General features: G+C 41.1%; 1 protein-coding gene and 1 pseudogene across 1 annotated transcript in view; both read left to right on the forward strand.

Annotated features, from left to right (window-relative positions):
- LOC132404486 (cAMP-specific 3',5'-cyclic phosphodiesterase 4D) overlaps positions 1 to 27706 on the forward strand; it is a 416161-nt gene that overhangs the window by 55681 nt on the left and 332774 nt on the right. The gene's annotated exons all lie outside the window — the stretch shown is intronic.
- On the forward strand, positions 4488 to 5145 carry LOC132404426 (ferritin heavy chain, oocyte isoform-like; annotated as a pseudogene).

Consider the following 27706-nt stretch of genomic DNA (forward strand, 5'->3'; position numbering starts at 1 on the left):
GTTAAGGAAGGACATCCTGGCTGTAGAGGAAGTGCAGCGTAGATTCACAAGGTTAATTCCTGGGATGTCCAGACTGTCTTACGCAGAGAGGTTAGAGAAACTGGGCTTGAACATGCTGGAATTAAGGAGATTGAGAGGGGATCTGATTGCAACATATAAGATTATTAAGGGTTTGGACAAGATAGAGGCAGGAAATATGTTCCAGATACTGGGAGAGTCCAGTACCAGAGGGCATGGTTTAAGAATAAGGGATAGGTCATTTAGGACAGAGTTAAGGAAAAACTTCTTCTCCCAGAGAGTTGTGGAGGTGTGGAATGCACTGCCTCAGAAGGCAGTGGAGGCCAATTCTCTGGATGGTTTCAAGAAGGAGCTAGATAGGTATCTTATGGATAGGGGAATCAAGGGATATGGGGACAAGGCAGGAACTGGGTATTGATAGTAGATGATCAGCCATGATCTCAGAATGGTGGTGCAGACTCGAAGGGCCGAATGGTCTACTTCTGCACCTATTGTCTATTAGATGCACAGGTGAAATAGTTAACTGTTGCTGTGAAATGTGCAACCATGTCCTGCCAACTTTATCAAGTCGGTGTGGACCTTCTTGAAATATTATCCGTGATGGAAAGACAAATGATTCCAGATGCTGTAATCTGATCCTGTGACAAAAACAAAGTCTGTTGGAAAAACTCAGTGGATCAGGCATCAGCTGTGAATGCAGAGTGTTGGGAATTGTTTTGGGTCAAGACCCTGCAGCAGGACCCTGAGTTCCTATACCAGTTTGCTTTTTGCTCCCATTGCCTGTCTTGGATTTATCTCTTTTTCAACATAATTAAAGTAGATCATCTAGATTTTCTGTTACATTGGCCTTTTTTGAAGGATTGTTTTATGTGTAAGTTAGTTGTTGTTTCCTCTAACGTACAACAGAGACTGCATTGCAAAAATGGAGCACTTAGGTGGCTGCCAAGGTAATTTGTGATTTCCTGAAAGGAACGTGGAAGTCTTTCTTCATTGAAAACTTAAGCGGAAGAATTTGATTGTGTATCATAAAGTTTTTGTGATAGTCAGGAAAAATAAATCTCATATATCACTAAACTTGCCAGGTGGGTGGAGCATGTTGGTCTGCTAAATTTGCTAACTTGGTTCTTTACAAAGCAGTTATGTTCTGCTTCAGGCTAGTTCAAGGGCATGAAACTTACTATGTTCTTGAACACACACGATAAAAGCTACTACATGATAAGTGTGTAGTTATATTCACACTGGACTTCGTGATGAGCTTAAATCCAGCTGGCTCTGTGTCTGCTTTCCATCCAGGCTGTGTCGAGCTAGCAACTCGGCTTCATTAAAAAAAGACAGGTGCTGAAGAAATGGCAAGGTTGCTGCCCAATGCACCACAAGGCACAGAGAGGATCAACAACAATAACACAAAATAAAGATAAACATTAGCTTTATTTGTCACATGAACTGTACATCAAAACATCGGAACATAGAGTGAAATTTGACACTTGCACTAGGAACGTGCTGGAGCAGCCCACAACAGTCATTATGCTTCTGGCACCAACATAGCTTGCTCACAACTTATTAACCAAAACTCATTATAGACATCTACTGTAGATTCTGACCAATTGCTTTCACCCAGATCTGAACTCCAATCAGTCATTTCTTTTCTCCCAACTTGATAGCGTCACTGAACCCTATGCCCACATTATCCAATTCACAAATCCTCACAAATACACAAATTGACAAGATCTCTGACCGTTGTGATCTGCACCAGCTTCAAAAAGAACACTGGCAGGGTTGATGGCAGAACAGCAATGTCTGGTATTTTTGGAAGCAACTTGGAAGGCACAGGATATGTACATCCCAAAGAGGAAGAAGTATTCTAAAGACAAGATAACACAACTGTGGCTAACGAGAAGTCAGAGCCAACATAAAAGGAGAGGGCAGAAATGGAGCAAAAATTTGTGGGAAATTAAAGGTTTGGGAAGCTTTTAAGAACAAACGGTAGGCAACTAAAAAAAAGTCATTATGAAGGTAAAGATAGAATATGAAAGTAAGCTAGCCAATAATACTAAAGACGATACCAAAGATTTCTTAAGATACAGAGACGAGAATGAATATCAGACCACTGGAAAATGATGCTGGAGAGGTGGTAATGGGGGACAAAGAAATGGCAGATGAACTGAATAAGTATTTTGCAACACACACAAAATGCTGATGGAATGCAGCAGGCCAGGCAACATCTATAGGAAGAAGCACTGTCGACGTTTCGGGCCGAGACCCTTCGTCAGGACAAGTACTTTGCATTAGCCTTCACTGTGGAAGACACTAGAGGGAAGGGAGGGAGGCAGAAGAAAGGACAGTTAGTATGACCTCTGTGGTTGTGAAAATTTTTGAGTCAATTGTTAAGGATCTGGTTTCGGAGTACTTAGAGGCCCAGAATAAAATAGACCATAGGTTTCCTCAAGGGAGAATCATGCCTGATAAATGTGCAATTGGATTTTCAGAAGGATTGTCAAAGCAAGGTGCCACACATGAAGTTGCTTAACAAATTCAGAGCCCCTGGTACAAAAGGAAAGATCCTAGCATAGATAAAGCAGTGGCAGGTAGCAAAGAGTGGGAATAAAGGGAGCCTTTTCCGGTTGTCTGTCAGTGACTAGTGGTGTTCCACAGGGGTCAGTGTTGAGATGGGTTTGTTTTACATTATATGTCAATGACTTGGATGACAGAATTGATAGTTTTGTTGCAAAGTGTGTGGACAATACAAAGGTAGGTGGAAGTGGTAGTTTTGAGGAAGTAAAGAAGCTACAAAGGACTTAGATAAATTAGGAGAATGGGCAAAGAAGTGTCAAATTAATGCAGTGTCGGGAAATGTATGATCATGCACTTTAGGTAGATTATTTACTAAAAGGAGAGAAAATTCAAATAATTTGAGTCCCAAAGGGATTTAGGAGCCCTTGTGCAGTTTGAGTCAGTAGTGAAGAAGGCAAATGCAATGTTATTCATTTCAAGAGGACTAGAATATGAAAGCAAAGATGTAATGTTGAGACTGTATAAAGCATTGGTGAGGCCTCACTTGGAGCATTGTGTGCAGTTTTTGGCCTCTTAGAAAGGATGTGTGAAGAGAGTTCAGAAGAAGTTCATGAAAAGGATTCGAAGATTGAAAGGTTTGTCATATGCAAAGCGTATGATTGCTCTGGGCCTGTATTCACTAGAATTCAGTAGAATGAGAGGTGCGCTAATTAAAACTATAGAAGAGTGAATGGCTTTAATAGAGTGGATGTGGAGATGTTTCCTATGGTGCGAGAGTCTAGGAGCAAAGGACACAGCCTCAGAATAGACTGGTAAAAACTGGTTTAAACAACACACACAAAATGCTGGTGGAACACAACAGATCAGGCAGTTTCTATAGGAAGAAACACTGTCGAAGTTTCGGGCCGAGACCCTTTGTCAGGACTAACTGAAAGGAAAGAGATTCGAAAGAAGGAGGGGGAGGGGGAAATGAGAAATGGTTTTTACAGGTTTATACACCAGGTAGAAACTGGTGTAAACTGGCTTATACTGGTATAAGCCTGTTAATAGTGGTAAAAACTGGTAAAAAAAACATGGTTCATACAGGTAAAGGCTGGTTTTTACTGGTTTGCACTGGTAAAAACTAATTTACCAGTAAAAGCCGGTGTATACTGGTAAAAATTTGTATAAACTGGTTTATCCTGCTTTGTACTGGTTTGTACTGTTTTATACTGGTAAAAACTGATTTAAACCAGTTAAAATGGGTTAAAACTGGTTTATACTGGTTAAAACCTGTCAGAACCGATACTGGTTAAAAGCAGTTTAAACTGGTTTAAACCGGTCAAAACCGGATTATACTGGTTAAACCTAGTCAAAACAGGTTTATACTGGTTAAAAACTGGTTTATACTGGTAAAGGGTTAAAACCATTTAAACCAGTACCAGTTTTAACCAGTATAATCCGGTTTTAACCAGTATAATCCGGTTTTGACCAGTTTAAACTGGTTTAAACCAGTTTAGCAGTTTTGACCGGTTTTAACCAGTATAATCCGGTTTAAACTGGTTAAAACTGGTCAAAACCATTATACTAGTTAAAACCATTTTATATTGGTTTATACTTGTAAAAACTGGTTTATACTGGTTTTTGCAGCTTTATACTGGTGAAAGCTGGTTTATACTGGTAAAAACTGGGTTCTACTTGTTTATACTGGTTTCTACTGGTAGAAACTCATTTATACTGACTTATACTGGTAAACACCGGTGTATACGGGTAAAAACAGGTTTAAACAACACACAGAGCGTCCTTTTAGAAAGGACACAGAGGAATTTCATTAACCAGAGAGTGGTGAATCTGTGAAATTTGTTGCCAAAGGCAGATGTGGAGGCTAAGTCTTTATGCATGTTTAAGGCAGAAGAGCCTTGATAGAGCCTGTCTCACGCTGTATCTCTAAAACAATAAAAAGTAGAAGATGGAGGAGCTTCCCCAGGTGATAGAAAGTTGTAATTGTCCACCGAACAGGATGGCTTCCCAAGTTTGTCAGAACTTCCACCAGGAATGTGAAGATGCAATCAACAGGCAGATTAACATGGAGCTCTATTCCTTCTATGTTTATTTCTCCATGTCCTTTTACTTTGACCGGGATGACATTAGCCTACATCACTTCTCCAAGTTCTTCAGGAAGCAGTCCTATGAGGAACAGCAGCATGCCGAGAAATGGATGGAATTCCAGAATCTGTGAGGAGGCCGGATCGTGCTGGAGGACATCAAGAAGCCAGAGCAGGATGACTGGACCAATGCTCTGGAAGCGATGCAGAGAGCCCTGCAGATGGAGAAGGACGTGAACCTGAGTCTCCTGGATCTGCACAAGCTTTCCACTCAGCATGGTGACCCTCATCTATGTGATTTCCTGGAGAGGAACTATCTGGATGAGCAAGTGAAGATGATCAAGAAGCTTGGAGATTACGTCACCAACCTGAGGAGTCCCCCGAGAATGGCCTGGGAGTGTACCTGTTTGACAGACTGTCCCTGGAGGAGAAGGATTAGAAGGACTTCATGTCATTACCTGTTAAAATTGTAAAATCAAACTCTTTATTTGTGTGAATCTTAACTTGACTAACTCAAAGGTATTGGAATGGTATATCAACTGAAATAAATGTCAAAATACTTAAAAAAAAAGTAGAAGATGGGAGAGATATGGAGGGCTATGGCCCAGATGTGGGTCAATGGAACTAGGCAGAGTACCAGTTTGACATTGACTAGATGGGCCAAAGGGCCTGTGTCTGTGCTGTAGAAGTCCAGGACTCCATGACACTAAAGCTCGCAATTAACACAGGGTGTTACTTCCATGTGCCTTTTGTCTATTAAAGGTTTCTATGTCAGGTATTGACATTTGTCCCATTCAACCGATGACTAATCTTATTTGCTTTTCCTCCTTGTGTTCAATGTGTCAGACACACAACGTCATTCAGATATCACAAACAGTGTTTATTAGATTCTTCTGGTTTTTCACTATTTTGCACTCATTTTACCAAAGCCGAACAAAGACTGAAGGACTTGAGGAATAAACATTAAGAAAAATAATTTATTTGGTAACTAACTTACTTTAGGCAAGTGAAACTGTGAGCACTATGTTTTTGTTTTGTGGCTGCCTATAAAGACACAAATCTCAAGGTTGCATAATGGATACATATTTTGATAATAAATGTACTTTGAACTTTTTAATATTATTTGTGTAGATATTTGATATTTGTGCCTGATTCTGTGCATAAAATGCAAGTAAAAATCTGTTTATATATTTGAACCTACATTTCTGGTTTGTGTCCCAATCAAGTGGAAATTGGCGCTGGTAATTACATATTTGGTCCATTTCCTGGTGTCATTTTGTACATATGTTGAATTCAGTAGGCAATACATTCATGAACGCAATTGGTGCAAAAATGTGCGACGTAGAAAGGAGCCACTGCCAGTGTGAATTTAAAAGCTGCCATTGGGACTTTGACGTTTTGCTTCCTCAGTTCTATAAGAGAATCTGCAGGACACTTTCAGTGCAGGGCTTGCAACTGTGATTTTTGCCTGTATTAGAATCCCATATCTTACAGAGGCTGAAGGCTACTTAGGGCATGGAAATTGATGCATTGTGCATAATAGTAAGAGTGGGGAAGAGGCATGTTTTGTTCTCACCCATATCTCAACCTTCTCCCCATGGCAGTCTCTTGTACAATTGATGTGCATGGCATAAGCATGTTCTTTAAGAACTTCACCCATTCTCTATGATCCTTGGCAGCAGTAATAGAGTAGCTGTGATTTCTACAGGCAGCTGCCACTGGGAACCATGCATTTTGGAAAGTGTGAGGGAAAAGCAAGTGGAATATATTTTAAAATTATGATTTAGTGATGTTGTTTAGGGAGGAAGGGAGTATTTTCTGATTTTGGATCTTTATGCTCCACACAACACTTGTTCAAGTCGTCCATTCATGGGTGAAAGCCAATTCAGAGACAATTATCGGTGACAAAGTCTGAGATTGGACTAGAAAATTAAAAACTGCTTTTCTTGTTGTTGCATGGGTGTAAATAGCCAGTACGGCCTTGTTGGGTGGAAGAGGGTCTATTATTGTGCTGCATCTCTAAATAAACTAACCAAATTGCACGAGAAAGCCATTTTTAGCTGCAGTAAGGAAATTACAGAATTTGAATAAATTCGGGATCATTAAAGGGAGGAAATGTTAAGCATTGACATCCTAAAACAAAGAAAAGATTCATGAAGTGCTTGAATTTTTGGTTATGGAAAGAACAAGCAGAAACTTAAGCCACTGCAGTTTGTGCATAAGTTGCCAATTGGGGTCCTGAAGTGGAAACTCTGAACCTGCCTGATAATTTGAAGCCCTGGGGCTAATCAGGCTGTCAGTTGATACCTTCTCATGATCTAACTGGCAACTTCCACATCATCAATTTCATTGCCAACTACATGCTAATGCTTGGAAAACAAAGAGTGCAAATATGTAGTGCAAGGAGTCGACAACAGCAGAGGGCTGTTAGTTATTAGATTTACTTGTCCGATACCTGGACTCCTCCGGTTTTAATGTTATAAGAGATTTCACAATTTAGGGCTATATTCTCTGAAGTTTGTTCAAAATGCTAAGAGAAATGATTTAGTTGATGTTTACAGACTATCAAGAAAATTTGAAGTTTAAAGAACTGTTTTGTTCAGAGTGAGATAATTGAGAGTGGATGGAATGTGGATGGACAAACACTTAAAATTAGTCAGCCCTCTCAGAGTGAAGGCAGAGAACTCTCCAACCTATAAATCGTGAGGTAAGTTGATAATCTTATTTTTTTGTAGTAATTGTTAATTTTGAATCTGAGAATGATAGATTGTTATTAACCAAATACATCATACAAGATGAGAGAGATAATTTGTTCACTGATCGCCTGTCATTTTGACCAATTAGAGAACAGGATCAAGAGGCTAAGGGGCCAACTTTGTACTTTGTTTTTGTGCTATTGCTTTAATGGTAATGACCTGGAAAAAAAAGAAATGAGAACTTGCATGCAACCTCTAGAGTTTTTGGATTGCAACAAGTGCTAATAATACATACGTTATATAAATAGGAAATTCTCCAAAACCTGTGTCAGCCTGGTTCTACCACATACCACTTTGTTCTTGGATTGAAGATGGCAAGTGAGATTGTCTCACTAATTATAAGGCAACTAATATTACTTCTTTCCCATCAAAATTGAGATTATTTGGATTATTCAGAGTGCAATTATTTAGGTCTTAATGGAGCAAAAATATTCTAATTGTTGATTATTTTGTAACAGTGTTGGGATAGAACTGCATCAATGGTTCCACAATCAACAAATCCAAATTTGGGAACAGGGCTCTGTTCAATGAGACTAGTGCCAGAGCATGTGTGTAATATGCAGAAGTAAATTACTGCTCTCAGTTATTGGTAAGTGTTATATTTGTTGACATTTACAGCATGGGATCATCCAAAGAGTTCAGATTCTTTCATGCTGTGCTTGTTCGAAAAAAGGCAGGGAATGGAATCATAAATTACAAAAACAGAGCTGAACTTCATACTTTTGGAATGAGGCAGCAGTCATCCAAAAGCATCAGCAGCATTCACAATGGAATTATTTATTGATTGTAGTCTCTTATCAGGTATTTGAACAATAGTGACTTTAATTGCTTTCGAGTTATTTACCAAAGTTAGCTTATTTTTTTGGGATACGTATACTTGTGTGTGCCTGAAATGAGCAAAGTACTGTGGCTGCTAATAAACCTTAGCCTTTATAATTGGAGACAAGATTGTTATTTTTGAAGAATAGCTATTGGAAGATGTTTCTCAAGAAACCCTTGAGGTACTTTCAACTCTTCATCACGTTTCAATGGTTTGCTGTCTTCAGTTGGTGCCTTCAGTATAATTTGTTCTTTGTTATTGGGAAAATGGATTCAAGATTCAAATAATATCAGTATAGGAGTATATTGGCAATTCGCAGTATGCACATATATGTGAAAATATTTCATTTGCTATGGAAAATGAAAATTACACCAGGATTTGTGCTAAGCTTAAATTATTCATATCTTGGAAGTGAGTATCACAAAATAGTATCTGGAGTTTATGGCATTACTTCTGTAACTTGAAGTATAATTGTTAAAATTTCAACAGCAAAGTGAAGTGTCTTTTCAGTGTTGCAGATAATGCAAAGCTGAGGCTGGATTGGGAGGTGGGTGGGGCAGAAAGAGAGCTGTGAGGGAGATCGAAAGGTCTGCAATGTGATTTAGTTAAAATCAGAGGGCACAAGGTGAGTATGTGGGCAATCCATGGCAGATGCACTTTAGTTTGGATATATTGTTAGCTTATCCATTTTGACCAGAAAAACTGATTATCTGAATGCTGAAAGATTAAGAAAGGGCATAACTCAATAAAAGGTAAGTGTACTAGACAACAATCGTTGAAAAAAAATCCCAGTGAGGAAGGCAAAGAAGATTCAAGTACAGGAGTAAGGATGCCTTGCTTCAGCTGTACAAGACTTTGGCAAAATCCCAACCAGATTTTTTTGTACAGTTTTTCTAAGGAATGTGTTCTTAGAATTGAGGGTGCAACAAAGTTGCATAGTAAACTATTTTTTTGGTATCAATTAACCTTATATTCACTGAATAGAAGAGTGAGATGAGAACTTATAGAAACCCATAGAATTTGAGATGGAGTAGACCAGATATAGAGACACTCCAAGTAGCTGGAAAGTTCAGAACAAAAGGCACAATCTCAGGTTACAGATATACCATTCAGGACAGAGATTAGAGGGTGCTGAATTTATGGAATTCTCCACCAGAGGAGTTAGTGGAGAACAAGCCAATAAATACATGCAGGTAGGATATAGATGTGTTTTTTAATGCTAAATGGATCCAAGATGTGAGGAGAAGGCAAAGACTGGGTAATGAAGTAGATATCACATAATCATGTTGAATGACAGAGAAGGCATGGAAGGCAAAGACTCCTAACCCTAGGTTCCATATTATTTCATTTAGTAACTGTTACAGCTGACACGGACATACTCTGACAAGGGAATAAAGTTAATACAGGATGCAATTTTGTGCAGCGGGCCTGGCCTGCTATAATATCTGACCGAACGTGTGGTTAAAATGTGATGTTGTTCACCTTTGATTCTGTTTCAAGTGGAGATACCTCAGCTGGGTTACTTCTGAAAGAAGCTGAATTTATTTCTTCATGATTTATATGAGGCTGTATTCTTTAATTTAAGACCAAGAACAAAATCTTAAAGATTCTAAAAATCTGCACTAAATCAAAAAATGGTGAAAATTAGCAGCATTTTCAGCTACATATATGCTGAGAAAACAAGGTTAATTCTGGACAATGGAGCTATACTTTTTGTCTCTGATTAATACTTTTTCCAATATCATCCCCAATTCTTTCTCCATTGCATTGAAGACAGTATTTGTACTGCTTCTTGCACCCGTGCAGAACTCATCAATTTTATTATCTTTACCACCAGCTTCCACCCTGCTTTCAAATTGATGTGGACCATTTCTGACACTTCTTTTTCGAGATCTTTCTTTCTCCACCGCAGGAGACCAACACTTCAATGATATTTATGACAAGCCCACTGACTCTCATAGTTACTTAGACTTTGGTAAGAATGTCATCACCTTCTTTTAAATTTTCCATCTGTATGGCATCTGTTCCCAAGATAAGACCCCTTTTTTGAGAAAAGTGACTTGGTTTCTGCTGTGATCAATGGAGCCCAATCTGACGTTTCCTCTGTTACTGATAATTCTGCTGTCACCCCACTTCTTCTCTAGAACAGAGGTAGGATTCCCCTGGTTCTTACCTTTCAACCTCTGAGTGTCTGCATTCAACGTATCATTCTTTGTAATCTCTGTCAACTGCAACATGATCTCATCACCGACCACATCTCCTCTCCACCCTTTCTGCCTTCCTCAGAGACCACTTCCTCCATGACTCCCTGGCCTGCTCATCCCTCTCCTTACCCCTGCCATATTCACCTAGCAGTAGGTGTGACACTTGTTCGTGCACCTCCTAATTCACCACTATCCAGATACCTAAATAGTATTTCCAGATGAGGCAAAGGTTGCCATGTATCTTCTCCAACCACATCTCCTGTTGCCTCCTCAGTGCCCACTTTTCAGGACACCTGCAGTATGCTCAGTCCAGAATGGCCATTCCGAGCTCCCAGTTGCAGACCATTTCAATTTCCTTTTCCATTCCCACACTGACCTGTCCATTCTTGGATTTCTCTATTGCCAGGATGAAATCCAGTGCAAACTGTTACTTTCCCTATGTGCAGTGCACTTTAGCTTTCTAGTTACCCCTTGTCTGAGTTGATGTATGGGGTGTTTGAGAGAGATTTCTAGAGAGGATTGTTGTCATACAAGATCTACTTATTTTTCCTGTTATTAATGGGAATCTGTAATGATAAGGAGGAGATTGCATGGAAGCTAAACATATTCAGTTGAAGACCCTGAAAAAATTATGCTGAAGCTAGAATAGAAAAAAACTGCTGAAGGAACTCAGAGGCCAGGTGGTATCTGTGAAGGGAAATGGACAGTTGATGCTTCAGGTCACAAACCTTCATTTAGGCATGCTTTAAAGTTAAAGTCTGTCTCGAGCCTTATAGGCTCATCAGGCCGGTGCTTATGCTGGTTTTTGTGGCATGAAGCAACTGACAGTACGAGACTTCCCCCCCCCGCCCCCCCCCGGATAGGACGCCAGTCTATCGCAAGGTTAACCATTTTCAGCTGGGTGGAGCAATGTGTGGTTAAGTGTCTTGCTCAAGGACACAACACACTGCCTTGGATGGGGCTCGAACTCACGACCTTCAGATCACTAGTCCAACACCTTAACCACTTGGCCATGTGCCACTTTAGCCAACTGCTTTTTCGCTTCTTGTTCCCGCATCTGCAATCTCCTGTTTCTCTAGATGGAAGTCTTACTGCATCTTTCTGTGAAGGTTATCAAGTAACATGCAATCACCTGTCTCACCTGAACTGACACCTATCTTGCTTCCTGAGCACATTCAACCCTGAGTTTATCCTCTGGCCATGCAAAGGAAACAAGAAACATAATATAGGGACAAAGCTTCAAGATTTGGAGGAATAAATTTAGGATGGAGATGAGGAGAAGCTGCTTTCTCAAAGAGCAGTGAATCTATGGAATTCTCTATCCAGGGTAGTAGTAGAGGCTTCCTCATGAAATATACAGTATTTATCACACAGTGAGATAGATTTTTGCATAATGGGAATTAAGAATTAAAAGGAAAATACAGGTAGGTGTAGCCGAGTCCACAGCCAGGTCAACCATGAGCTTGAATTTTTTACGTTCTTAGGAAATTGTGAGATAACTTTGGCATAAGAACAAAAAATCAGTTATGTTTTATATTTTGAGGAATAGGATGATGCTGGTGTTCAGTGAATATGCATGAATCATTGCAGATTTAACATGCTAGTTCCACAAGCAGTTAGAAGGGCAAGCAATATTTTGCCTTTATTGCAAGATGAATTTGGTATGAGATAAAAGACATCTTGTTCCATTTAATTGGTGAAACAGCACCTGGAATATTTTAATCTCCCTATTTAAAGATAGATATGAATGTGATGGAGGGAGTGCATCGTAGATCCATCAGGTTGATTTCCAAGTTGGCAGTGTGTCATTGCAAACCTATGAGGATATGGATTCAGAATGGATGAGTGTAGCAGTCAATGTGTGTAATGTGAGCTGTAGAGGAATTCTTGGAAAAGCTGGCAAGTGATAGAGTTTGAGAAAGGAACCTTGTTGATGAGAGAGTAAACTTGTTAACTGTTAAGTTGTGAATCTACAGAATGTTATGTGGCAGGGGGTATGTAATGAAAATAAGGAGTGTAGATGCTGAAAGTATGAGGTAACTCAGAAGCTGGTAATCTGGTTTAAGAGTGGAGGGATGTGGTGAGAGGACTTTTTGAAGGCTGGATTTCAGCACAATACTCTTGCATGGTCTTTGCACCCATAGCTGGAAAGGAAAGGATCTCCTTAGGATGCTGAGATCACAAACCTTTCTCAAGCCTCATTTTATTCATTTTAATCTCCACGGACAGATTTGAAAAGTGAGTATTAGATCCCCAAGGTCAACTATTCTACTGTTGTTCAGTAAGGAGTAGAGTCAAAGAGTCATAAAGCATAGAAACAGGCCCTTCAGCCCATCTGTATTGCTCGGTGTGCTAATCCCATCTACTGGCATTTGGCTCATTGACCTCTAACTCTCTCCTATCCATATGCTATTTAGATGGCTTTTAACTCATCCACTATACCACAATTTCGGGCAGCTGATTTGAAATGGGCATCACCTTTTGCATGAAGCAGCTGCCCATGATGCCCTGAAGTCCCTTTTAAATCTCTTGCCTTTGATCTTAAAATAATGCCCTCTTGTTTTTAGCAATCCATCCCTGGGAAAAAAAGACGATGTGCTTTCAATCTGTCTATGCCCTCCGTACCTCCATCAGGTCACCCGTCAGCATCCTATATCCCTGGGAATAAAGTCCTAGTCTATAAAACCTCTTCTTGTAGTTTCGCCTTCAAGTCCTGGCAACATGCCAGGAAAATATTTTTTGCACTCTTTCTTGTTTAACAACATATTTTCTATGAGAATGACCAAAATTGTACACAATGCTCCAAATGCAGCCTCATCAGCATCTTATACCGTATAACTACGTGATAACTTCTCAAGTCCTATACTCGGTGTACTAGCTGATGAAGCACAGACTGCCAAATGCCTTTGTCAACGAACAGGAAATATGTCAACAGGAAAATAACTTCTCTTTAAATAGGTGTGATAGGTAGGTCAATGGTAGCATTCTGGAAATTGTGTATTGATTGTGAACAGAAGATCAGATTTCAAGTTAACGATCAGCCATTGAAAAGGCTTGGAAAATGAGCAAGACCTCAGTCTGGTGTTAGGCTGGGGATATGGCTCATGTCCCAACCCTGCCTAACTAATTCCAGCAGAGTTGCTAAAGGATGTTGAGTTCTTCTAAATATTCAGTTAGCATATTCTTGTCTATATGATTGAATGCATTAATACTTGGTCCATGTTTGCCCTCTGATGATTTAAATGAATGTTGCAAAATGCAAAATGATTTACTTTGATTTTATTATTTTGATTATTGTATTTAGATTTACTTTGGACTATCTTAAATTGGAAGCAGAAAAAGGGGGATAATTGGCTGTACCTCTGTGACTGATGTGAATAGTGTCCTGTAATTAATAGGCAAAATGCAATTGAAAGCAATGATTTAAACTGTCAGCTTTACTATCACGCAACTTTCATTGTCCTCCAATTTGACTTTCAGATTAGCATCTGACAAAAATTACATTTTTAAATTTTGCTGCTTTTTCCTGTTCTGCTTTTAAGGTGGTGTTGAGTCAATTCAGTGAACTATTATTCTTGGGAAAAATTCAAGATGTGCAAAATGAAAGACAATAAAAATTTTCCCTTGTGTACACGTACTGTCAAACCATTAAAGAAAATCTTGATTATAAATGAGTTAATGATTTTGCTAACTTTCTGGCACAAGGAAAATCAGTCCATAATGTTTAAGTTCCTCCTTTCATGATCTAATAGGCTGACAGTGAATTGCAGTCTTCCTTAATTTATTGCTATCAGAATAGTCTCCAAATATTTAACAATACTGCTGATTTATTTTGTCCAAACATTTAGTCAATTTATCAATACTACTTTATTTATTTTCTTTATGCCTAAGCTATAAAAGAAATTACTCTGGAAATGATTTATAGCCAGGGCTAAATGATACATGAAGCATTAGACATGACATTGATAGTGGCATTGTCCTTTAGTGATAGAGATGAGATACACACCGGTAATCTAAATTTTCACCAAGCTGTTACAGCTTCACGGGGATTACACCCATCAGAAAGGGTTCTGATTATTTTTGTTAGCTGTTATCCTGTTTGAGATAAGACTTGACACATGCATTTGTGGATCATGCTCGTGCAAATAGAGAAAAGTGTTCAGCTTCAGAAACCTATTGGGCTTTCTTTTTACAGAAGGGACGTCTTGTGAGCTGGAGGGGTACTAACATCCTAGTAGGAAGGTTTGATAGTGCTGCATGGGGAGGGGAGGGCTTAAACTAGAGTTTCAGGGGGATGGGAACCAGAAAGCCAGAACAGATAGTGGAGAGGCTGTGGAGACAGATGTTGTTAAGACCTCAAAGTCAGGAATCAAAATCAAACGGTGCGACTAATATTCTGAGCTGCATCTATTTCAATTGAAGAAGTATTGTAGGAAAGGCAGATGAGCTCAGGTCATGGATCAACACATGGAATTATGATACGGAAAGCGTTAGAATTGGTTGCACGAGGGGCAGGACAGACAGCTCAATATTCTGGGCTTCCATTGTTTTAGAGAATAAAGGGGGTGAGCTGGCATTAGTAGTTAGGGAAAATGTCATGGTAGTGCTCCATCAGAGCAGACTGGAGAACTCTTCAAGCGTGGTGTTATGAATGGAATTAAGGACTAAGAAAGGTATTACCATATTAATGAAATCATATTATAGACCTCCTAATAGTCTGCAGAATCATAAGGTTGTTATAGTAGTTGATTTTAATTTTTCTCATATTGACTGGGAATCCTACACTGTCAAAGGACTGGATGTCAGGTGTGTTCAGGAAAGTTTCCTTAATCAGTATATAGAAGTCCCAGTGAGAGACTGCAATACTAGAATGAGACAGGACAAGTGAAAGAAGTTTATTTAGGTGAACACCTGGCATCTAGTGATCATAATGCCATTGGGTTCAAAGTGAATATAGAAAATGATAGGTCTGGTCTGAGGGTTGAAATTCTAAATTGGAGACAGGCTAATTTTGATGACATCAGAAAGGATCTGGCAAAGGCAGACTGGGACAGGCTGTTTTGTGGCAAAGGTATACTTGGAGAGTGGAAGGCCTTCAACAGTGAAATTCTGAGAGTACAAAGCTTGGATCTGCCTGTCAGAATAAAAGATAAAGATTATAGATTTAGGGAATCTTGATTGTCAAGAAGCATTAGAGACAAAAGGAGGTGCATAGTGGGTATAGGCAGGTAGGAGCAAATGAGGTAACTGAGGAATGCTGGAAATACAAGAGAACACTTAAGAAAGAAATCATGAGGTTGTAGAAGGGATCAGAAGACAGACACAGAGCCTATAGACATGATGCAAAGCAGCAGCAAGGTCATGGACCCTACAGAGGAGAAGGCGTTCCCTCGGAACCTGTGGGAGGTGTGTAGAAATTGTGGGGGCTCTAGCAGAGATATTTAAATCATCCTTACCGGAGGGTTGGAGGAAGGCTAATGTTCCTCTCTTTAAAAAAGACTCTAAAAATAAACCAGGAGATTATAGGCTGGTGAGCCTAACATCAGTTGTGGGGATGTTATTGGAAGATGAGTATTTGGATAGATGGGGACTGACTGGGGAGAGTCGACATGACTTTGTGTGTGGTAGGTCATGTCCAAACAATCTTACAGAGTTTTTTAAGGACGTTACCAGGAACGTTGATGAAGGCAAGGCAGTGGGTATTGTCCACATGGGGATTAGCAAGGCATTTGACAAGACCCCGCATGGGAGGTTGGTCAGTAAAGCTCAGTTGGTTGGTACTCAAGATGAGGTAGTAAAACAGATGAGACATTGGCTTTGAGGGAGAAGCCAGAGAGTGGTAGCAGATGGCTGCCTCTTCGACTAGAGGCTTGTGACAAGTAGAGTGCCGCAGGGATTGGTGCTAAGTCTGTTGTTGTTTGTCATCTCCATCAATCTGGATAATGTGGTTAACTGGATCAGCAAGCTTGTGGATGACACCAAGACTGGGTGAGTATCAAAGACTATCAAAGGTGAAAAATGGCAGATGGAAGTTAATGCAGGCAAGTGTGAGGTGTTGCACTTGGGTTGGACCAACCAGGGTAGATCTTACGCAGTGAATGGTAGTGCACTGAGGAGTGTGATAGAACAGAGAAATCCGGGAATACAGGTCCAACGTTCATGGAAAGTGCTGGCACAAACAGATAGGGTCGTAAAGAAAGCTTTTGGCACATTGGCCTTCATAAATCAAAGTTTTGAGTACAGGAGGTGGGATGTTATGTTGAAGTCATATAAGGAGTTGGAGGTCTCATCTAGAGTATTGTGTGCAGTTTTGGTCAGATATCTACAGGAAACCTCCAAGAGGACCACAGCTCTATTGTTGGGTTTGGAGGCTTGTGTGCCTCAATGACCCATAGAGTTATGTTGGCTGGGGTCAGGGCTTTATGACTTGGCTCTTGGTAGGATCACCCATGCCAAACAGGTCAAGGGGTAGAGGCCAAACTAAGAGTAGTCCTCTGGTCCTCCCGGCTCAGGGGTCCAGCTCAGGGCTAACAATTCTGACTGGTTTAACAAAATTGTTGTGGAAACAGCAATGAACAATCCTTCTACATCTGAGTGTGGCAGTATTCCTGAGTACTTGCATGACTGACAGTAATGAAAACTGGGAGGAAGCTCCTGAAATGATAAAGGAATTCCTGAACACTGCTAGAGATGGAGGACTTCTGCTACTGCTTTAAACATCCGTGGCATAATGGACAGGGAAAAACCTACAGGAAAGATGTAAGTAAAGTTGAAAGAGTAGAGAGAAAATGTACAAGATGTTGCTGGGACTGGAGGACCTGACTTATAAGGAACGATTCAATAGGTTAGGACTTTATTCCTTGGAACATAGAAGATTGAGGGGAGAGGTATACACAATTTTGAGGGGTATAGATAGGGTAAATGCAAACAGGCTTTTTCCACTGAAGTTGGCTGGGACTATAACTAGAGAACATGGATTAAGAGTGAAAGGTGAAAATTTGAAAGGGAACATGAGGGAAACTTCTTCATTCAGAGGATAATGAAAGTTGAATGAGCTGTTAGCTCATACGAGCTCAGTTGCAAAGTTTAAGAGAAGTTTAGATAGCTACATGGATGGGAGGGGTCTGGAGGGCTGTGGTCGACGGGAGTATGCAGCGTAAATGATTCGGCATGGACTAGATGGACTGAATGGCCTGTTTCTGTGCTGAATTTTTCTATGGTCTATGACTCTATAACTACTGGAGTAAATTTAGCCATGATTGAAGAAGCAACAACATCCAGTTAATGAGCACTTATTCCACTTAACCAGATCATCCATTAACAGCTTAGCCTGGTCCTTCAAATGACTGACTGCTTCTGTAATAGATTGATCATTTGAAATAGTATTGCTATGGCTATTGATTATCTTTCCATTTCTTCCTTGGCATTTTTGCTTCCAGTTTTACTACATGATATCATGTCAGTTATGTTACTTAAAGCCTTAGGTTACTGATGGATATTTTCCCCCTTTATCATATTCTATTCAAGTATTTTGCTGTGGTACTATTCACTTATGAATTTTTTTGATTGCTTCAGTTCCAAGTGTAATTTGAAGACTTTTTTTATGAATTGATATTCACCCATTTTGCAGGCTCACTGTTCTCTAAAAGAGGAACTACTTCCTAATATCTAATGAATTCAGACTTTGCATAACTACCGATTATAGAGTATGTAGTAGAGAAGAAGTGTCTCAACCTGAAATGTTGTCTGTTTTCTTCCACAAATGTTACCTGACCCACTTAATTCCTTTCTCATAACAAAAAAGAAATAATGCTGTCATATCCACTGGCAGATGGGCAGAACCAGAGACACAGACTTAAAATAAATGCTGAATAAATTAGAAGAAATGACGATAATTTACTTTAAAGTTCCTGCGATCTGGATGTTGTGCCTGAAATGGTGACAGAGCAAATGCATCTGTTGCTTTCAAAAGAGAAGTGGAGATATAGTTGTAGGGTAAAAATGACTGAATGTAACAAACTGGATTGTTTATTCAAAGAAGATTGAAGTAAAAGGTATTTTTCACCAAGTATTGATTGGGTCACACAGAGCAAATGTTTGGATCCTCTCGATCTCTGCTGGACAGAGATATATTTTGCTCTCAAAATTAGATTTCATGCATATTTGCCGTGCTAATTGAGCATCCTGTTTGTCCTGATGTTCCTAGAAGCTGTTGCTTTCACCATCACATTGTAGCTTCCTCTCTTTCATAAACTTTGAAACCCTAAACTTTGGAAGCTGTTTTGTCATCCTTGTGCTGACTTGTGAGAGACAAGGCAGGTCTGTTAAAGAGGTCAAAGCATCTTTGAAGCAAGATGTCAGCTTACTGGTGTTTCACTGTACTTGGTGTGGTGTACAATGTGAATTTTTAATACAGTATGTTAGAATAACTGGAGTAGTGTTGGGTATTTATCGAATGTACGGATCAGGTCCTAGTATGATTTACTATTTGCAGTGATTCAGATTTATTTATCACATGCACATTGAAATGTGATTTTACGTTAACAACCAATGTACCTAAGGATGTGCTGGGGGCAACCCACAAGTGTGGCCACATAGCTGACATAGCACACCCACCATGTTCAGCAGAACAGAACAAGCAGCAACAACAGCACAACAAGCCCTTTTCCATCATGTCATTCCCCTCCCCACCCATTCGCTCACACATACAGGCAGGCCTCCAATCCCAGAACAGTCCATCTCCGTGCTTCCACTCCTTGCTACCAGACTCTCAGATCCAGGCATCAAGCTTCTAGCATCCAGAGAAATCTACTCAGGGGCTTTGACTTTGGCTTCTATCTCTGGATTTGCCAACCTCTGGATTTCAACACTCAGCTTTTCCCTCTGGTTGCTGACTTCTGGGTATCGATCCTGAGATTAGCCAATCATGGTTTGATATTCAAGGTCTCAGCTTTTGGACTCGAAATGACCTCCAACCTCAGTGACCTGGAGGCATGGTCACTGGTCTCCATGAGTCCCCCTGGTACAGACATTCCAACCTGTGGATTGCTGTACTCCTTAGAAACTGACAACCCGACCTCTGTGGTTGCTGACATTTGACCGTGGAGCACTCCAACTTGGACTCTGAACACCCACTCCTGCTCTGATCCTCATTTACTGCCCCTGACCTCTAACTCGCCCTCATCCTGTCCTGAGCCCTTAACCTGTCTGCTAACTCGCGTTGCCGATGGCTGTTGACGGGGGCATCTTAATACGCTCGGCAGAGGATGGTTCTCGGAAGAAGCTGTGCCGGAGGGGATGCTCAGAGGCTCGGAGGTTTGACGGACTCGGAGTCCACTGCGGTAGGAGTGCTTTCACTGTGTGCTGTGTCTGTGAGGCTGGGTTCGACGGAGCTTTCACTGTGTGCTGCGTCTGCGAGGCTGGATTCGACGGAGCTTTCACTGTGTGCTGCGTCTGCGAGGCTGAGTTGGCCGGCACCGTGGAAGTCCATAGCGGGGGTATTCCCTTCTGCCGCCAGCGTGGGATGACGAGCCTGTCGGGACCCTGACGACTTGTGGAAACTGTGTGGTGGTTTTTTTTGAACTTAGTCTTTTAACAACTTTGGACTATTTTTACTGTGCCCATGGTCTGTTTTTTTTTTATCAATTAAGCTATTGTTTGCACTGTTGTAACTATATGTTGTAACTTTGTGGTTTTGTGCAGGTCTTGTAGCTTTAGTTTTTGGTCTTGTTTTGTCTGGTGGGATTGGAGCTCCTTTCTGGAGAATGCGCTAAGATGGTAGCGCGATATTAATATGCAGCAGCCTCTCTGGACTCTGGATTGGGGATTGCCAAATGTTATGTGGATTTTCTGGTGTAGTCTGTTTTTTCACGTGTTTTTGTGATATCATTCTGGAGGAACGTTGCCTCATTTTTTAACTGCATTGCATTTGTGGTTTCTAAATGACAATATGAATTTCTAAATGACAATCTGAATCTGAATCTGAACTCACTGCACTGTCCCCCAAACCATCCCTACAGACCTAAAAGCAACTAAGTCTTAAGCCACAACCTTGATGGACATTGCGGCTCAGCGCCATCTTGACCAGAAGTGTAATGAAAAAGAAGAACAGCCCTTAACTCGGCAGTGGAGTTATCAGGGCACCATCATGACGGTGTTTCTGTAGCAAGCTATTCTTGTTTTTACAAGGCCGAGTTGCTAGATTGACGCTCAACCCTACTTGGATTTGAACTCAGGAACCTTCGCTCCGGAGTCTGGCACTGATATTATTGCTCCACCAAGCGGGACATTTTATTTAGAGTTGAAAACAAAATTGATAAGTCATGCTTCAGATCCATTTTCTACCCATAAATAATTAATGGGTTTTATGATGTCAGCACGTATGAAATGTACAAATGGGAAGTATGTAAATCCATTTACTAATGGGCAGGATTTTAACTATTTATGCATAATGAGATGGACATGATGGGTTCCTAATCTAGGATAGGTGTTATGTTTTGTAACCTCAAAACATTAAACTGATTCAAGGAACAAACACAGGAGTCCAAGAGTGCAGGTGTAACTGATTCCTGACAAGGAGAATCACTCTGCTTGGCAGTTGAGATTTGTGCCTGTGAAACAATCTCAGGTTCCGGGGCCCCTCCTGTGGTGGGTGTAGGAGTTGATTCTGAAACCACAGGAAGTGATTCTAATGGATCTGAGCATCTTTTTCTTCTTCTAGGTTGTGCATCTTGATCTTGGGAAGGTCCATTTACCTAACTGCAGTATTCTCTGATTAATTCTTCTATTGCTCCCTTTACAATTTGACCTCTTCTCTTAGTTTCCCCATCCATAACATCATCTGATGAATCCTCTCTGTCTTTGTATCTTCATGGACTTGTTTCTTTTCCATTCATCCAGCTGGGCTTTGGGCTTTGCATCTATGTTTACAAACAACCTTTTGTCAGCCACTTGAAGTTCATGGGATAATCTTGATGCACACAGAGCAGATCCTAGTTCTTGATACTCACAAAAGCCATAAAAGCTCAAAAAAGCTTGCAACTTTCTTGAAACTTCCAGCTTAAAACCAAGCCACGTTTCGCAAGTAACTTGCTGACTAACTATCAGAACCTTCTCAGATATGTTACCTACAAAACCTGTTGTAGTTGGACCACTGCTTTCATCACTTTCATGGTTCAGCATGGTCCTTCCTTGGTCCAATATGCTTTCTAACCAGAGGCTCAGAGGTGAGCACCAACACCTGTTTACCTTCTGTTGGGCAACGGTCCATGATGTTCGGCACAGAGACAGTTGTGGCATCATTCAGTACCTTTCTTAATTTACTTACACATGGCTTCATTGCAGGGGATGTGGCATGCAGACTGTGAATGGATCTCCAGTCAAGTTGTAGTTGTCTCAGCCAATCATGACCTTGCAATGCTGGTCCTCCTGTTTTTACCAAAACAAGCCTAATGTGGCTTGTTGGTTGTTGTATTTTACTGTTATGAATGTCATTTCCCACAAGAGTTATCTTTTTGCCAGTATAAGTTCACAGTTGAATATCTTCAAGCTTCAGTTTAGTATCTTTAAGATGCCGTTCAAACTCATTTTGTGGAATAACAAGTGGCTAAATCAGTGTCTAATTCTATTTTAATTAATTTGCCACTCACTTCTGGTGTAAACCATTTGCTTGTCTATTATTAATTTTCACAACATAAATTTCAAAGCTGCGCAGTCCTGTGTCACGCTCATCAGATTTTTCATCAACAGCATGCATATTAGTGTTCTTCTTGAATTTGCAACTTGGACTTTTTATTAATTATTATCTTTAATAATTATTATTATCTTTTTCTCTTCCCTCAGCAGTCCATTTATTTTTGTTTGCCTGACATGCTCCTTGTATGTGTACTACTTTGTTCCACTTCTTACAAGTTTCACCTTTAAATCTGCATCTGTTTGGTGTATGTGAGCCGCTGCCACAATGGTGACACAAGTTGTCTGGCCAGGCACTGTCTAGACATTGCAATTTTGTTCATGCTCACCTTCATTCCTGAGTGCAACCCAATTCCGACTGTCTGCGGTTTCCATTGAAACACAATTTCCACTGCACATTTGAATGTATGTTGAGCCTCAGTTAGGAGCTCTTTTCTTTTAACATTCCACAAACTAAGCAATCTCTCAGAGCATCATTGACCCTATCACTGAACTGATAACAATGCTCAGACAATCTCTTCAATTCAGCCACGTACACTGAAGTGGATTCCCCTACTTTTCAATTCCACTTATGAAACCCAAAACATTCTGTAATCAATAATGGCTTTGTTCCTGGTGTTCCCGCATCAGCCTTACAAAAGTAGCAAAGCTCATTTCTGATGGTTTGGTTGGAGTAGTCAAGTTCTGATAGTTTGGTTCAAAGGAAACTGTAAGCCTTTAAACCTAATGTACTTAGCAAAGTTTGAATAGTTTTTCATTGGCTATTTCATTTGATTCAAAATACTGTTCCAATAGCTCATTAAACCTGATCCAATTACCCATTGTGTAATCAAACATGCCAATCTTTCTAATGTATCCAGCCATTTCTGATTTTTGAAATGATTATTATCAGCTGGTACTCACTGCTTATGAAGCTGTGAACCCTTCCTTTCTCTTTATGAATCCAAGAATTCTTCCATTTACACCCATTCTTTTTAAACTTCATCGTACCTTCCCTTCCAAAGAGCAAGTGCTGCTCTGTTATGACATTGCTCTGGCTGCATCTTATTTCAGATCTCTCATTGCAAGAGGTCTTAGGTTCATTTTAAAAATACTTCCTCATGAATGCTATGTTTTGTAACTTCAAAACATTAAACTAGTTCAAGGAAAAAAAAGACACTGGAGTCCAAAGATACAGGTGTAACTTCATTTTTACTTTAAGTGAAGTGCACATGCATCACGTGGTAGTGTGCTTATATATTTTTACATATAACACAAACTTAATTATTTAGTGAACAATAATGGTTAATTAACCAATATATATATACAAGATTACTAAAATAGTATACAAATATTAAATACACTAACTGATTGGTTTGCTGAGTAGATCAGCTATAGGTGGACAGAGATTTGTGCACCTCAGCTCTCTGAAGAACTTTAGGGACAATTGAGAATTGCAAGTCAAATAAGCTGCAGTAATCTCTGCTTCAGCAACTTTGATCAGAAACTTTGACTCAGAATGCTGCAATGAATCGTTTCAGAGTTGGAGTTACTGTTTATCTCACTGTTAAGGAAGCAGCAACATAAACAATCATTTAGACTATAAGACATAGAAGCCGAATTGGACCATTTGGCCCATCAAGTTTGTTCCGCCATTCAATCATGGCTGATCCTTTTTTCCCCTCCTCAGTCACACTCCCCAGCTTTTCCCCCCTAATCTTAGATGCCATGTCCAATTAAGAACCTAACAAGCTCTGCCTTACATGAACCCAATCACCTGGCCTCCGCAGCTGCCTGTGGTATTAAAATTCCACAAATTCACCACCCTCCAGCTAAAGAAATTTCTCCGCATCTCTGTTTCCTATCCTGAGACTGCATCCTCTTGCCCTTTAATTTAGCTGCTTTCAACTAGTAGTGCAACGTATGTTATAGGAACATCAATGAGACTAAGAAACAAAGTTTGCTGATTGCATTTTGTGTAATAATCTTATTAAATTTATGTAGGTATTGTTTCCAATATAGTTATTATAGTCATGCAATTCATATTAATAAATCTGCTTAAAATTTTCATAGTAGATTTTAGTGGATGACTTATGAAATATATAAGTGGATTACTGAACTGAAGTAAATATGTAGGTTATTATTTTTTATTCAGCACTATATGCAACATGTTCAGAAGCCACCACTTGATGGCAGGAGATTACATAAGCTATTTAAATCTTCTGAAAGAAACAATTTAGAAGGAATACATTAGTCCGAACGTCTGATCCACTGTTTGAAAACTTCCAAGCAATGACCAATGGCCATAATGCATACACTGTGGAACGTTGGCAACCCTGTTAAACCATCAGAGATTTTTGGCAGTCTCTCTTTTAACAAATTTCTTGCACAATGTCTCTTCACTTTGGGAAGGCTGACTTGCATATGTACCTTACACACACCAATGTTTCCAATCTGAAATCCATGTTCTATCACTACCGACACACCTACCAAAACTTTTCTTTTTTACAGTAAAACACATCAGAGTCATTTAGTCTAGGAATTATAGTTATGCATCTGAATCATTCTTATCCATGTTACACAGAACAATTAAAAGACTGATCTGTGTATTCTAATTAGATGATTGTAGGGACTTGGGAGTTATCTAACGCTTTGAAGTTCTGAGAGATTATTTAGCATTTATCGAAGTTGCTTGCAAGCAAGACTGTTGTAAAACTTGTTAACTTTGTGGCAGCAGTACAGTGAAACACATGATAAATAAATACAGAGAAGAAAAAAAAGCTGAATTACAGTAAGTATATATATATATGTTTATTAAACAGTTAATTTAAAATTAGTGCCAAAAAAGCAGAAATAAAAAAAGGTAGTGAGTTAATGTTCATGGGTTCAATGTCCATTTAGAAATCATATGACAGAGGGGAAGAAGCTCTTCCTGAATCACTGAGTGTGTGCTTTCAGGCTTCTATACCTTCTTCCTAATAGTAACAATGAGAAGAGGGCATGTCCTGGGTGGTGGGGATCCTTAATGATGGACACTACCTTCCTAAGGCACTGCTCCTTGAAGAGGTCTTGGATATTAAGGAGACTGGTATCCATGATGGAGCTGACTAATTTTACAAGTTTCAATATTATGCAGTAGCCCTCTCACACCAGAGGGTGATGCAGCCAGTCAGAATGTTCTTCGTAATACACTTGTAGAAGTTTTCAAGTATTTTAGTTAACAAACCAAATCTCCTCAAATTCTGAATGAAAATTAAGTGCTGTCTTGCCTTCTTCATGGCTGCATCAATAAGTTGCATGCAGGATAGCTCCTCCGAGATGTTGACACCCAGGTACTTGAAATCGCTTGCTCTCTCCACTTCTGATCCCTCTCTGAGGATTGATTTATGTTTCAACGTATCTTTCAGAAATCCACAATTGCTTCTTTGGTCTTGCAGATGTTGTGTGGAAGGTTGTTGCTGTGACACTATTCAACTGACTGGTACCGCCCGTACTCTCTCCATACCCCCTCAATACAAGGATTTCTGTCACATTGCCCACTTTATCCACTAAGATTTAAAGGTTGTGCCCTTGTCCTTTCCTATTGGAGCCAAATCAGCATTTTCAAATTGCTTTGGTAGATGCACAGGAGCACAGTAAGTGCTAAAGCTTTCAATAATGACCACTCTATAATGACCACTTTGTCCTCAGTGATCTCCCCCTGGCACTTATCAGTGATCTCCCCCCTGGCACTTACCAGTGATCTCCCCCCGGCACTTATCAGTGATCTCCCCCCTGGCACTTATCAGTGATCTCCCCCCTGGCACAACAGTGATCTCCCCCCTGGCACTTATCAGTGATCTCCCCCCTGGCACTTATCAGTGATCTCCCCCCTGGCACAACAGTGATCTCCCCCCTGGCACTTATCAGTGATCTCCCCCCTGGCACTTATCAGTGATCTCCCCCCTGGCACTTATCAGTGATCTCCTCCCAGCACTTAACAGTGATCTCCCCCCTGGCACTTATCAGTGATCTCCCCCTGGCACTTATCAGTGATCTCCCCCCAGCACTTAACAGTGATCTCCCCCCTGGTACTTATCAGTGATCTCCCCCCTGGCACTTATCAGTGATATCCTCCCTGGCACTTATCAGTGATCTCCCTCCAGCACTTAACAATGATCTCCCCCCTGGCACTTATCAGTGATCTCCCCCCTGGCACAACAGTGATCTCCCCCCTGGCACTTATCAGTGATCTCCCCCCTGGCACTTATCAGTGATCTCCTCCCTGGCACTTATCAGTGATCTCCCCCCTGGCACTTATCAGTGATCTCCCCCCGGCACAACAGTGATCTCCCCCCTGGCACTTATCAGTGATCTCCCCCCTGGCACTTATCAGTGATCTCCCCCCTGGCACAACAGTGATCTCCCACTGGCACTTATCAGTGATCTCCTCCCTGGCACTTATCAGTGATCTCCCCCCTGGCACTTATCAGTGATCTCCCCCCTGGCACAACAGTGATCTCCCCCTGGCACTTATCAGTGATCTCCCCCCTGGCACAACAGTGATCTCCCCCCTGGCACTTATCAGTGATCTCCCCCCTGGCACAACAGTGATCTCCCCCCTGGCACTTATCAGTGATCTCCTCCCTGGCACTTATCAGTGATCTCCCCCTTGGCACTTATCAGTGATCTCCCCCCTGGCACAACAGTGATCTCCCCCCTGGCACTTATCAGTGATCTCCCCCCTGGCACTTATCAGTGATCTCCCCCCTGGCACTTATCAGTGATCTCCTCCCTGGCACTTATCAGTGATCTCCCCCCTGGCACTTATCAATGATCTCCCCCCTGGCACTTATCAGTGATCTCCCCCTGGCACTTATCAGTGATCTCCCCCCTGGCACAACAGTGATCTCCCCCCTGGCACTTATCAGTGATCTCCTCCCTGGCACTTATCAGTGATCTCCCCCCTGGCACTTATCAGTGATCTCCCCCCTGGCACAACAGTGATCTCCCCCTGGCACTTATCAGTGATCTCCCCCCTGGCACTTATCAGTGATCTCCCCCCTGGCACAACAGTGATCTCCCCCTGGCACTTATCAGTGATCTCCCCCCTGGCACAACAGTGATCTCCCCCCTGGCACTTATCAGTGATCTCCTCCCTGGCACTTATCAGTGATCTCCCCCCTGGCACTTATCAGTGATCTCCTCCCTGGCACTTATCAGTGATCTCCCCCCTGGCACTTATCAGTGATCTCCCCCCTGGCACAACAGTGATCTCCCCCTGGCACTTATCAGTGATCTCCCCCCTGGCACAACAGTGATCTCCCCCCTGGCACTTATCAGTGATCTCCCCCCGGCACAACAGTGATCTCCCCCCTGGCACTTATCAGTGATCTCCCCCCGGCACTTAACAGTGATCTCCCCCCGGCACTTATCAGTGATCTCCCCCCTGGCACTTATCAGTGATCTCCCCCCGGCACTTATCAATGATCTCCCCCCTGGCACTTATCAGTGATCTCCCCCTGGCACTTATCAGTGATCTCCCCCCTGGCACAACAGTGATCTCCTCCCTGGCACTTATCAGTGATCTCCCCCCGGCACTTAACAGTGATCTCCCCCCGGCACTTATCAGTGATCTCCCCCCGGCACTTAACAGTGATCTCC

Source organism: Hypanus sabinus, chromosome 14, assembly GCF_030144855.1.
Source record: "Hypanus sabinus isolate sHypSab1 chromosome 14, sHypSab1.hap1, whole genome shotgun sequence".
Classification (NCBI taxonomy): Eukaryota; Metazoa; Chordata; class Chondrichthyes; order Myliobatiformes; family Dasyatidae; genus Hypanus; species Hypanus sabinus.